Source organism: Lissotriton vulgaris, chromosome 2_1, assembly GCF_964263255.1.
Source record: "Lissotriton vulgaris chromosome 2_1, aLisVul1.2, whole genome shotgun sequence".
Classification (NCBI taxonomy): Eukaryota; Metazoa; Chordata; class Amphibia; order Caudata; family Salamandridae; genus Lissotriton; species Lissotriton vulgaris.
This window is the reverse complement of record NC_141687.1, coordinates 331,912,276-331,926,385: the sequence shown is the minus strand read 5'-3', so window position 1 is coordinate 331,926,385 and position 14,110 is coordinate 331,912,276. Positions and strand designations below refer to the sequence as shown.

At 44.1% G+C, this 14,110-nt stretch overlaps 1 non-coding gene across 1 annotated transcript; it reads right to left on the bottom strand.

Annotated features, from left to right (window-relative positions):
- Nucleotides 1-12,765: 12,765 nt before the first annotated feature.
- On the bottom strand, nt 12,766-12,897 carry LOC147730286 (small nucleolar RNA SNORA69). Its single transcript, XR_015308963.1, has one exon. It is a non-coding gene; the product is annotated as a small nucleolar RNA SNORA69 (small nucleolar RNA).
- Between the last annotated feature and the right edge of the window lie 1,213 nt (nt 12,898-14,110).

Sequence of the window (14,110 nt, the reverse complement as noted above, 5' to 3'; positions counted from 1 at the left end):
AAACTACTTGTCAAGCCCAAGCTCACCTTTTATAACAGATAGGTCACCCCTAAGGTAGGACCTAGCTAGCCCTATAGGTAGGGTGTTGTGTAAATAAAATGTAGGTTTATGTTTTGCACAGCCAGTTTCATTTTTCACTGCTGTGCAACCTACTACAATCATAGTCTAGTATTGGCAATTCCCTTTATTTACACTACTATTTTAGAAATGCCACTTTTAGAAGTGGGCCTTTATCTGTGCTTAGAACCATTTGCAGCCTGTTTCCAATACACATCTGGACTGGGTGACAGCTACACTGCGAGCATACTCTCTAGACAGCCACAACATAGGAAGCGCTGGGTGTGACAGGGGATAAATCTACATACTGACAGTCTTGCTGGGCAGGGAGAAGTAGAGGCGGTTCAAACTTACATTTGTATAGGTTGTGTCCTGTCCTCACATAAAGGCTGATTTAGCCCCTACTGATTGTCTGGAGCCAGGGATGGACTGAAAGGGATATGAGAGCAGTTCTGATGGCTCCTTTGAAGTCATCCCTTATTTTATAGAGTATAAGTACAGGGGCTCTGTGTGGGACTTCTAACCAGATGCTACTGGCTCTACATCTGCCCATTACCAAGAGGACTGCTGTGCTGTCAGGAGAAACCAGCATTCTTGCTCCTTGCTTTGCTATGCTGGCCTGCTTCTTACTTCTTGCTTTTGTGCCCTACCATTGCTCTCCAAGTGCTTGTTTGGCAAGCCCCAGTTTTCCAATTTCAGGTCCATAAAAGATTGCACTTAACGGTTGCTCTAGGACTCTGCCAACCTCAGGTCTCACCCTGCTTTCATTTAAACTCAGTACTCAGCAACTGCAGCCATGAATTTGTTTTCACTCACTCACACCAGCGCTGGGCAAGGTACAGGTATTCCTGTGCATGCCAGCTTGAGCGTTTTTTATTTAGTTATTTATTTATTTATTTAATGTGATTTTCTATAGCGCGAACATTACCCGAAGGTGTCAGAGCGCTTAACAAAAGAACCAGTTGCGATACATAAGGATTTAGGATTACATGAGTTACATAAAAGGTACAAACCGGAAAACAATTTGCAAATCTACAAGTTGTAAAGTCACACAAGGAAGAAATACAAATAGAAACAATTGCAAATGTACAAGTTGTAAAGTCACTCAAGGAAGAGAAACAAATGGATAAACTCTAAGAATCACATAGTAGGGTCAACCCTTGTGTTTTCTAGCTCACTGAGGCCGCAACCCTGAAAGCTGCCTACACAGTCCAGGGCAAACCACCTTCCAATGAGGGGCAAATTCCTCGCCCCAGCACTAGACAACCTACCAAAGAATCGCATTGCCTGCTCGGCAGTCACAGAGCGAGGGAGAGCGCCATGCCAGAGCCCCTGTACCTCCAGCCGCCACGCCTGCTTTCTGTGCGGCTCAGCCCTGCTACGTTTTGCATCACAAGAGGCTTATGCTCCGTAGGACAGACCCAAGCCATGATGCCGACAAACCAGCAGCGCTGGCGCCATAAGGTACTCTACCGATACAGCTGCACTGTGCGCTCGCAGGCAGTTTGTTTCTAGAGAGGAAAGTGAGGGACTGAGCGAGGTCTCGCTCACACCCCGCAAACTTGCGTCCCCCTCTATTTATGACTGGACTTAGGGGGCATGGTTCTCGCCCCATACTGAGAAAGTATGTTGCTCTGTGAAATTTCTTGGCAGTACCCTGTATGGTACAATAGAAGGGACCCATCCTGTGGTGGAAGAAACTACCTTATCACGTAAAGTAGGCGTGCAGTGGCTTCTGTGCCCTCCATATTATGCCTTTTATCATGGAAGCCCCTAGATATTTTTCTCTTTCGAGAGGTGATGTACAGACCATCTATTTAGAGGGCTGGCTACACGTTCACATCCAGAAAGCACTGCATGTGTGCACTGAGTGATTGGCTGAATGAATGAATGGATATATTTGTAGGGTGCACAGATACTCCAGGAGTGTCCTGGCACTAAGAAACGGAAATTACAGACCACAACCGCGGTCCATTATGCTGATGCAACACCAGGTCTAACGGTTTTTACTTCAATGTAAATTAAGCTAAAGTGCATGTTTATGTGTAAATATCAGGTTTGCCATCCGGAGAAGAAAATTAGTTGCGTAGATGTAAAATCAAACACTGTTGAGTTCTTGGCATTCTGAGCTTGAACAATCTGCCTGTTTTAGTGTTTTTTGAGTTTCATTACTGGGAATCTCTTCTCTGTGACCATTGCTCACATGTTTATGTTTTTAAAAGATATGTTTTAAATAATGTGTTAATTGTTAATTTTGCACGCTGCACTTTTCCCTGATTGGAGGGTGTTAATCCATCCTTGCCTTACCAAAGCTCTGTCAGAAGCGTTTTTTTGTCCTCATCTGCATACAGACACAATAGCCTCACCAACAGGTGTCCTTTGACTGCCTTTTATCTCCACTGCTGAACCTCCCAGGCAAAAGGGAAACGGAGAAGAAAAACCCTCCTACCCCACCTTGCATCAGCATGATAAGCTGAATCACAGGACCAAAGAAGTCAGGATTACTCCCTCTCCATGCAGTGTAGGCTGCCCAAAGCTCTCCCATCTTCCCACTTTGCTTACAGTACAGCTCCAGTTTACTAACTAACTCTGTCCACCGGTTTCAACCAACTACTAAGAATGGGCAGGGCGGTCCTGAGCCAGTTGTGTAGATCTCCTTCCTTGCCCGCAGTAGAAGGGCACGTGCTTCTGGCTAAGGCTGAAAGTTCATTCCAAATAGGATCAGAAGGGTCACACTAGGATTTGACCTCCCATAATACCAGAGATCACTCTCCACACTCCCTCCTAAAAACCACACAATCTGGGGCAAGACGCGAGCATATGAATATCGCTCGCCTTTTCCTTACCACGCCGATTTCAAAAGGGGGGAAGACCTACAACGAATTGCACGCGTCTCTTGAGGGTGGATCATATTCTGTGCCAAGTAAAAAGGTAGTTCTACCTAAGCGGAGCAGATTTAACTGTGGAGTAAAGGAGGCATAAAGAAGATTTCCAAATATTTGGATGTTCTCCTCCTAATAGAGAATTCCTTCTTTATTGACTTACATTCTTGTAACCTGTCACCAAAAACCCATCTCCCCCTACTGCCTCATCCATGCCCAGACCCCCAGGAAACCAGTTGCATGTACTTGTACCATGACAGAGTACCCTTGGTTTCTGTACTTAACGCCTCCCGCAAAATTACCCCAGAACGCTCCTGTAGCTGCCCCCAGCAATGATTGCCCGATTTAATAAGAGGGATGCTTTTCTTGTCCAACAAGAAATGAGGAGTACCTGGGGAATTCCAAACTGGGGCGAACTCACCCTCAGAAGAGGTTGCTTTAAAAATTTGGATTACGACGCAATTTATTTTTTGATGGCCACCATAATTTATCATTAAGATGATTGTAGCCCCTTTAAAAGGGTTTGTCGTAAAAAAGTTTAGGATCATCAAGTAAAGAGAGGAAATTGAAAAAATCCCTACCATAACCTTACCACAGACGATATACATGACAATTTATATTCTGTTGATGACACTCTTGTTTTGCTTAAATCGCGACATAATGACATAGAGAGATTACATAAAATTCATGCCTTTACAGTTATGGCCCACAGGAGTTCATAACAGCGTTTCTTCACAGGCCGCATTAACATGCAGAGGTTAAGAGGACCAACTAGGTCTGTGGATGGACGTTGCCCCTTGGCAAAGTTGGTGTAGGGTGAGGGGATTCACTATCTGTTTTACAACATCTGCAGAGAGAAGCAGGGATCTTATCTCGATATTTTCCACTACTTTCCAATTTATTGTGTGACATCAGTTTCCACCCACCTCTAAAAATCATATGGGACTCTGGACATTTGTTTGCTAAGTATGAATATAATTTCCAGGTTGGTTTGTGAGAACTTTTTCACACATGAACACGATGTGCATACAATTAGGACGTCCCTTGTGGCTGAGGCCTGTTTTCTACTTACAGTTGCTTGAATGTGAGAAAGGTTTATGTTGGCTGTAGTTCCTGGTGAGACAACACAAACTTTTTTATAATAGAGTTCTCAGTGGTGACATGACAGGAATGAGTGATTATAACCAAGACTAATGCAGTCTTTTTTCTAATCTCTTCCCAAACCACAGAGAATGAGTGGCCCAATGTACCCTAATGGTTTGCAAGTTAGGCATGCATGAATATCTGTGGGATTGAAGGGTTATTAAACCCAAACTAGTAGAATCGGATAAGAGGAATCACCTCTCAAGTGGAATGGGATCTGACTTTAGGTTAGGAAGAAAGCCATAAGACCTATCGGGCTCAGGTAGGTGGCTGAAACATGTAGACTCGACTTTAGATATAGAGGAGCACTTACTTTCTTCACAAGCATTGCCTATATTTTTTACCTTGCCTGGGCACCCTGCAATGGATTACAATTGTGGTAAGGGAGCATAAGGCAGTATTAAAGATTCTCAGATCCCCCCATCAAAGTTCAAAAGAGCTCGATTGGTTACAAGGCTGAGCCTGCTGAGACATGAAAGTTGTCTGGGTGAGGACTAGATGATGCAGCACCCCAATAACAGAAATTCTAGTTGATTTGTGAGAGTTCTTTTAAAAAAAAAGACAGGATTCCCCTCTGGAAGTTTTGGGATGAGTTGAATGCTTGTAGATGTGTAACTCTACCAAACAGTGGGTTCTGTCGCGATTTAGTTTGTAAAAGGCACTGTCCTTTCAGCTGAAGTTACTTCGTATCACCCTGCTCGTAATCTTCGTTCATCCAATGTGGCCTTACTATTTATTCTCCGAATACAGTGCAGCCTTTGTGGTGGGCGTGCCGCGTGCATTCTCTTATTTCGGTCCAAACCTTGCCCCTTACTCTGTGATGCGAGGCAAACCTCTTGCTGCTCAAAGAGTACCTTCTAACCAGGATGCTCTAGAGCCTTGTTGGGCTTTTTTGGCTGATCCATCAGCACCATCAGCACAATCTGGGCCAGATGCTTTTTAGGGCCAGGACATCTGTGTTGGGTATTAGAGCGCTTTACACATTGAATAATATTACTATTTCAAAATCAGATCAACATGCTCCACATTAATTTAAAATGCATGTGCCCTTCTTTTTAAATGCATGCATTCTTTAAACCATAAACCTTTCTCTTCTGCCAAGACCATCCTGTCTAAATCCAGACTCCTTTCCCCACAAAAACTCTCTAAAGAGAGTGAGTTCCCAAATAAGGGCTACATGTTCTAAACTATTTTCTAGTCTCAAACTCTCCAATTCGTTGTTTGCAACTACTGTAAAATGCTTTTCTTACGTATGAATCCCTATTTAGGAGTAAAACAAGTTCACAATGTCCTTCCTCTTTGTAAAAAATAGTGGGTTGAAGATTCAACTCTTTAGCAAACAAAAATATAGTAAACTTTTCTTTTGAGAAAAAGTCCTGCTTCTCAAGGAAAACAGGCTTCATTAAAAAAAAACGTTTTACTTCAGTGAAAGGCAGTTGCCATCCCTGTGATGGACTCCAATCATAATGAGTCACAGTTTGGGACCTGCCTCATTATTATTCATGGCATATGTCAGATTGCTACCCACTATAATTCAGATTTCTAAGAACTGACCTATTGGCACATAGGCAGGCTCTTAACAATATTTTCTGCTCCAAAGATATTGGCCACAATTTTCGAACAGTAATTTGCAATCAGATATTCATACACCTGGCCCTAATTTTTTCCATTTCCAGCAGCGGGTGGCAATCTTGCCATCAGAGGATAGCAAAAATGAAACTTTGACGTGGTGTTTAAATATAGCCCTCACAGTCAATTTTAACAGATGCATCAATCCTCTGAGGAAGCGAGAAATCTGAGGTAACACTAGAGACCATGCAGCATCTGGGAGTGCGGGGCAGGGCCAGGGCTTAATTTGAGCGGATGATTTCTGGTGCTCAGCACCTGCACTTAATTGTGACAGTCTGCTACAAAGTGGCAATGTCTGAGTAATTTGGAGGTGACCACAACAACAGTTCATTATTAGTTCATTTACATTAAAAACGGTTATAACATTGTGGGCCTAAAATAGTCTGAATTGTCGCACTTGTAGCAGTGTAATGGTTAGTAGTTGTGTTGTTCCTATCAGGGCTTTAAGTGGGCCGGGTCTCACTGGTGCAGAGCACTGGCAGTCTTTTAAAGGGGGCCTTGAAACGGGTATCTCCGGGCTCTGTTTTGTGCCCTGGCACAGGTGGTCCATTTTTGGGGGGACTGCAGTGACAGCAGGGACTTCGATGTGCGCGTGCTCCCACTGCTCACTTCTCACTAGTAGAGAAGTTACTGCATTACGTCATGCCAGGTGAGCGTTTTATGGCATTACGTCATGCCAGGTGAGGGTTGGAGGGGAAGGGAAATCCTTTAAAGAGAGTCTTTTTCTCTCTGGATTCCCTTTTGAAACTCAGGAGAGGCAACATTGTCGTGGTGTCACCAGGGCTTTAAGTGGAAGCTTTTTCAATATTATATACAAGCCACTGTTGCTACTTATGTATCTTATGCAAGTAACAACCATTGACAAAGCCAATAGTCCTGACTTGTTGTAGGTATAATGCCACTTGTTGTATCATATATCTGGATGCAATGACAGAAAAAGCAAAGTACAAGTCGAGCAGCATACTTATTCTAAGCACATATTTTTAGCTTACATGTTTTTATGCCACACCCTTAATTACATTGGCCACGCGCCTTTGAGAGACCCCCCCAGTTTCTTCATCCCACTTAAATCCCTGGTTACAATCATTGGCTGCATAGCAGGGGCAATGTGTGGTGCAATCAGTGGCCTCCTGATGTGAGCCCTGACATTTCATATTATTTTTTACAAATTAATCTCCGGGCAGGGGTGGACGGTGCATCCTGACAGCCAGGGCCTGCTGGTTCTTAGCCGCAGTCCCGTCCCGTGCTGGGCTCTGCGATGCCAGGCGCTGTGGTGTTTATTTACCTGATCTGAACTCTGAAAGAGTAGAAGAGCTCTCATTCTGGGAGGGGTCCAGACGTCCAGTTCGGGGCTAGAAGCTTGACTCACATTTCCCTGAACACCGGAAATCTTTCACTTCCCTTATGAAAGCGGAATTATGCGGAGCCGAGTCTGCTGGCCCAGGGCTCGCTTTGCACGTCTCTCAGTATGACTCCGCCGGTGGCGCTGGAACCCAGACTGTCATTTTGTGATACAGAGATCCAGCTGCCCCTCCCCCTCCTTTCACCTGCTAAGACAAACTGTCCAAGCCTGTAGGTCTGTTTTTGTGTAGTGTAGAGCTCTCGGTGCAGAGCACGAGGATGTGTGTTGTGTGCAGTGAGAGAATGTGTTGGCAGATGGGCGGCGCCCCTGTTATTTATGAGACATTTGTGGTCCTTCAGATCTCTCTTGTCTCGAGACAAACAACAATCCTGTTCGGGGAGATGAATAGTTCCTGGGCCCAGAACTCGCCCTCCTTTGCAATCCTAAATCCACGAAGCAAAGCACGCTTGAAAAATATTTCTCAACAAGGAACTCTTTACAGGGGTGGCCCGCAATGTGGCTTTGTGGTGGCAGACACACGTCAGTGCTGCATGAACCCAGGGGAAAAAATAGCTACAGCTTTAGAAATACTCTTCGAATTTAGTAGCACAGAATGCATCACCTGACACATAAATTACGTGAACATATCAGGCCCATTCACAAAAGTAGGAGTACAAGAAGAAGTAATACAGGAAAGGAGTACTGTTTTACATACTCACCTTTGTGAATCAGGCCTAAAACGCCTACTTCCTAGTAGTAAACGTGCAAAGAGGGTACAGCTTTTTGTACCAATTAAATATGAATTCTAACAGAATATTCCGATTTTAGATGTTTTGAGCTAATCATTAATTCATATATGAGGATGCACACTCTACAACGAGTTTGCGAATAGGCCCCAGTGTGTACCAAATAGAAATGGAAGTCATTGAAGCGGACCTTTACAATCTGGTGGGATCTGAAGAATAAAAGGTGTGGCCTTTTTAAACCCCTGAAATGCAACGTCTGAAAGCAACTGATATGTAACTGGCTGAGCAGTGTAAACAACGGCTATCTCTGCCTCCATAAACCCTCAACTGGCTCCCAGAATTCAATTAAAAAGTGTATCCATTTTCTATATGTACTTGTAACAATGAGTTACCTGTGCAACATAATCTGTTCCCATGTTCCTGCGAGAAACTTGTGGTCGGCCAATCAGAGCCTTCTCTGCCCGCTCCTTTTCAAACAATTTACGGTGGAATGAAGGTTCCCATCTTTAGAGTTATTTTTACATCTACTATATGTCTGAATGCTCAGTACCTGCTTTTTTTTTCTTAAATGAAACATGTTGTGTCCTATGAAGGTAGACACCAGGAGCCAGGGTAAATATTCAAGTCTTCTTTATTCAGTCTTCAGTCCAAGTTACGTCAATCTTTAAACCAGCCAGCACTGGTGTGGTACCAGCCCCACCAGGAGCAGCCTCCCTGCTGCTCAGCCCATCTCTAACTGCCAACACTCATCCACTCAGACACCCAGGCATTCCACGCATCACGAGCACACCGACATTCCATTACCACCTCTCACTCTGGCTGAGCAGCTAGAGGCAGCAGGGCTGGAGTACATATAAATACAACTTAGTAGGGTATAACATTATCTCTTTTTCTTCATAAGATAACGAAACTCCGCAACACAAATACCAAAAAGCATAATGTAGAGTATCGCAAAAGATAGAATACCCTACAACCTCAATCCCAAGAGTAAGGGAAACAAAAAGGTAAATGGGTCATCACCCATAGAAAAGCCCGAGAAGGGATGTACAATTGTACTGCGCGCAACTGTATAGGGGTAAAACCCATATCCAAACCCCGCGTAAGGATTAATATAGGTACAGCGTATGTATGGGAACTAACTCATGTCCCAACCCCCTTGTGGAGATTACATACCCCCATGTGGGAGTAACTAAACATAAATGAGAAAAAGGCTCCCAACCCCCTTGTGGAGGTTGCATACCCCCATGTAACAAAACATAACTGAGAAAAGGGCTGTTACTCACACCCACACTGTGGGTATGGGTCCAACTGTGATGACCACCACAAGAACTAATGTACACCAATCCATAGGAAAATGAAACTCTGTGCCATAATGACAACAAATGTGCTAAAGAATAGAAATACATTAGACTTTGTGCACAACACTCTAGGCAAAACATCTAAACATGCCCCTCAAAAACAAATAAAGATGCCCCTATACACGATTCCTCACCCAAATTTTGCCGGAAAAGAACTTCCCTTGCGTAAGGGTACAAAGGTTACAACACACTTACACCCAAATTGCGTAAACAATTACAAAGGTAAGCAATACCAACCCTTTGTCATACGTTATAGACCACATTGAAGGAAAAGATTAAAGGAGGACGTTCTGAATATTAAAAAAAAACCTCAAAAATATGGTAACAGTTCAGTGACAACTCAACACAGTACGGTGTCAGCATATAAACAAAGTTTACTGCCAAAATTTAAAAATAATTAATGAAAGATACTTTTCTTCGTTAGAAAGACCGGCTGGGAGCAAAATTCAAAAGTCACCATGGCTCACCTCAGCATGCCGGACATAGCAAGAAACATGCTGAAAGTACATTATCCCCTACATACTTGAAACGGAGGATCTCCAGGAAGATTTCTAAGTCGACAATACCTCAAGGTGGTTTACTTTATTGAGACACCCACAGAGCAACGTGGTTGGCACAAGGAAAGAAGATCACATTGAAATACAATGTGCCACCACCAACCCGAAGATAGCGGCACACTTTTTTGCTCTGCGCACGGTGGCTTACGGGGCGTAGTTGCTCCAAAAGCGTCCCATGTGAAGAACATCCGTCATAAAGAATCCTCGAAGATGAGCGCGTCATGCAGCATCCCACGACGAAACATCAGGTAAGGTTGCGCGCGCTGTTTGAGACTCACGCCCCAGTATTTTAAAATCCTCACAGCGGTTTACTAACGCCTGCAGACTAGATGTCTCAGCGGACTCCACCAACAAAAGACCACAAGCATTTGCAATGCAATAGATCTCGCATTTACAAGGGTTTGAGCTATCGGCATTGTGAATGACAATGCCTTTTATTTATGCGTGTTTTTTAAAACAGATAAAAGGCATTACCATTTACAATGCCAATAGCTCAAACTTTTGCAAATGTGAGACCTATTGAATTGCAAATGCGTGCTCTAATTTCTTAAAACATGTTAGTGAGGAAATATAAATTTTATGGTCAAATAGTGTTCCCTAGCGCGTACCCCACCGACTCCATGTACCAGCTTAAAGTGCATGTAACTTCCCTCCTGTGCCAGCTATGAAGACGCAAATACATTTGCGTCCAACGTTAACATGTCCTCTTTCAGACCCACCCTGAATGGGTTAAATAGTCCGTTCCTAAGTATGCTATGCCAACGTCTTTTTGTAGTGTACCTTACACGTTTTTCAGCTCTGGCAAAGTAGGCCCTGAATTTCTGCCATCGAGCCTTTTTTCTGGCTTCTGACTCTGAAAGCCTCAGCCCAGGCTGCCTCTGTACCCGTGAACTCTGACTTACTCCCAGCGCGGCCCACCGCGCTCAGCTCAGCCTGCTGCCTGCCAAGACTGACTACAACCTTCGAATTATCTGTTCCGCTCCTCGAAAATACATTCCTGCCTACTGGTTCCAGTAAACATCCCCCTCAGCTGCAGAGCAAAGGGCCGACCTGTCTCCATGCAAGTAATTCATAGCCTCTGTTACCATGCTCCCCTGGAAGGCCCATGCCCCCACGCTTCTCATACAGACACTCAGGCGCTTATACACGCATTCATAGTCAGTATAGAATAGCTTCTGCCCCAGAGACCTTTTCCGTTCAGATAATATGGTTCCCAAACATCAGATATCAGATATGATAGAAGTACAAGTTGATCTGACATGCCAGACTTCTGTCTCTTTCCGTCAGTGTAAATGTCAAGTCCCCTGCACCCTCCAGTTTCACGTCAATCACACGTCATGCAGCTGCGCGCGCATCCAAGCTTCCGATTTCTGCTGACATTGCAACATTTCTGTTTAGTACCACCCCTTTGTGACACCTACCTGTGACGTTTCTAGCACACACCTCTAGTTCACGCCTAGTCCACGCCTTCTGATTACGTACTAGTAACACGTGGATACTGTTATCTTGTCTTCTCTCAGCTGTTACGCCTACTGCATTGCTTTCTATGATGTAAATTAAGTATATAAGCTATGTACTGTCAATAAAATACAGCGCGCTCTATCCCTTCTTCCACCCCTGTGGTGGGAAGAACATGATATCCAGGTCTTGACCATTCCTTTTTAAGGAATAAAACCCCTAAGAACTCTAACACCACGGACTCTGTTTTTTTCTTTCCGATTTGAGTTATTATTGATTAAGTACTTACCTGCATAGAAATTAAGACGGTAAATTATATATTTACATCATTAGGAGAGAGCATGTCTTGCCTGCAACAGCAGACAGGACAAAACTATTTTAGAAAACAGTGTATGAATAATTGTAGCCTACCGAGGTACAACACACGTAACCTGGGGTGTCGCTATGGGAGATTACAAAATGAGCACATGTGAAAGCGCACCACACTACTATGTTTAAACTGATCCACATTTTCTGCTGTTGAATATTACCTAACCACAGGGAGTTAAACAGGTCGCTGTGCAGGTATCTGGTTTCCACACTAGCACAATCAAGCTAGAAGATAGCCACCCACAAGATGCTAGCAGTAAGTCTCATACAAAAGTAGTGTTGAAAGCGACAAGCACATTGCACAGGTTACACGAAAAAAGAAGAAAAAAACACGTACAAAAAAATTCCAGCCGTAATTCTACTTTAATTCCAACAAAACATCAAGATAAAAAACAAATAGGAAGTCAACAAGTTGTGGCGAGTGCGGCAGGGGGTGGCATATCTGGGTGAGGAATTGGATTGGGGATTACACAAGAAGAGATTGGGTCCAGCATAAAGGCAGCTCTCAGTGCAGGCTTTGTGCCCCTTGGGGTGGAGCAGAGTTGGTGCTGATTAGCTTATCATCAAAAACAAAAAAAGACTTTAGAACTTTTGTGAAATTGAATTAAAGCTGCCTTAGGGCATGGGAAGAACCCTAGAGCCCAGAGACACTTTTTGCTGGGAGGTGGATACCGGTGAAAGCCCCACGAAATATAGCGTGCTTTCTTTCCTCAAGGATACGCCAGGGCTATGTCCAGGCACAGAGGGGGCGAAGCACAACCAGTCTATGCATGTCAGAGAACCCAAAAGAAGCCAGGCCACCCCTCTGGGTCTTGTAGTCCACCACTTGGTAGTGATCAGTGTTAATTTATTGCATCTTAGTTGAGAGGAAATACACAATGCTCACCCGTAAGGAGTGTCCTTTATCTTGCACTGTTGCCCATTTTTAATTTAGCAATAGAAGGGAAGTCAATAACCAAGAGATTGACTCGGTGCCACAAAACAAGGGTGTTACTAGAGCAGCTGTACTCGAGGCGCCCAGCAATAGCATTAATCCTAAACCTGTAATCACTTACACATTATATCCTACTGTTGATGGATCCACGGCTCATGAGATATAGGTGAATCCCGGTGTCCTAGAGACACTGTTCTCCATTGACTCAGTGGATGAAGCTGGATCCCAACTTAGAACTGATTCTCTTCATTCGTCTGAAGGAAAGGACAAGTTAAGATGGCGTCTTGAATTTCTGTAGATGTTAAAAACGAACGATGTCATCTATGTATAAATGAAATCAGAACTGTTTTAACAGCTTTACTCTCAGCAGGCTTAATGGCAACGCACCCACAAGATGAAGCGCTATAATTGCAACCTCCTTTTGTGCGAAAATACATACGATAATAACAGTGCAAACCAATGCATTTGAGGGTCTTTTGTAACGTTGAAGCTAACGATTACTATAAACTTGAAGCCGGGACTTCTAATTTTTCGATAGTCTCAGCAACGATTGGGCTGAAATAGCCACAGATAGTTGTAACAGAAAAGCTAATGTTAACGAAGTTATTTTAACAGTTCATTTAAAATGTTGCCAATTCGTAGGTTGGTTCATTCATTAACAAAATCGTAGGAATATGTTATAACAGGACAACAAATCAAATCGTTAGAGAATAAGAACATAGAGATGTTTCCACCATTCTCACGAAATACAAAAAAATCAATCTGCACTGCTCCCACGAGTAACCCCGTCTGCAACAACGAAAACATTTCATAAACGACCCGGGAAGCTTGGAATGCGACCGCGACTACACCCTCTGAGGAGGAACAGTGGCATCGACCAGAGTATGCGCAGCAGCAGTTACACAACGGGAGTCACCTTGAACTGGTACTCGAACCTGCGCTGGAGCCTGAAGCAACTAAACCCTGCAGCGACTCCTAACAACCACAAACCAAGACCTGCCTTCCTTGGGCCTTAAAATAAAGAACACGAAGTCTACGGCAGTCTCCCACGGGTCTTCCCACCAGGCGCGACGTCCCTTCCTCCAGTATGCAAGCGGATGAAGCCGGATTCACTTACCATGGTGAATGAACAGTACAAGAGCCACACGATGTAGTGATATCGGCCACAACGTTTTACTGGCCTGTCTGTATCTAAGAGGACAGAAGAGTGAACACGGCGTCACCCAGCAGATACTCATATTCACATATTCACAATGTAACAATGACGAAAAGCACACGCACAAAATAAAAAAAAGGGGCGGGAACAGGATACTGAATCCCACCCCTCCAGGACTCCCTGACCTGCCTCATGGTTGCCAAGGCAATATTTCTAAAAATATTGTCATGCTACCGTAAGGCAGGTCATGGAGTCCTCGAGAGGCGGGATCCAGAGCAGACAAATCTGCTAAATAGGAGCTTTTTCCAATGGCAGGCCTCCGTTTCCAGAGGCCTGCCAATGGAAAAAGGGGCGTGGCTTCACGCCGTACTGAATTCTTCTCCTCACTATATCTCTCTGCCTGCAGCAGGGCATGCCCTGCAATGCAGGCTTCGACCTAAAAAGTGTCTAACATCTCTTGGCCGGGCACAGCAACTAGT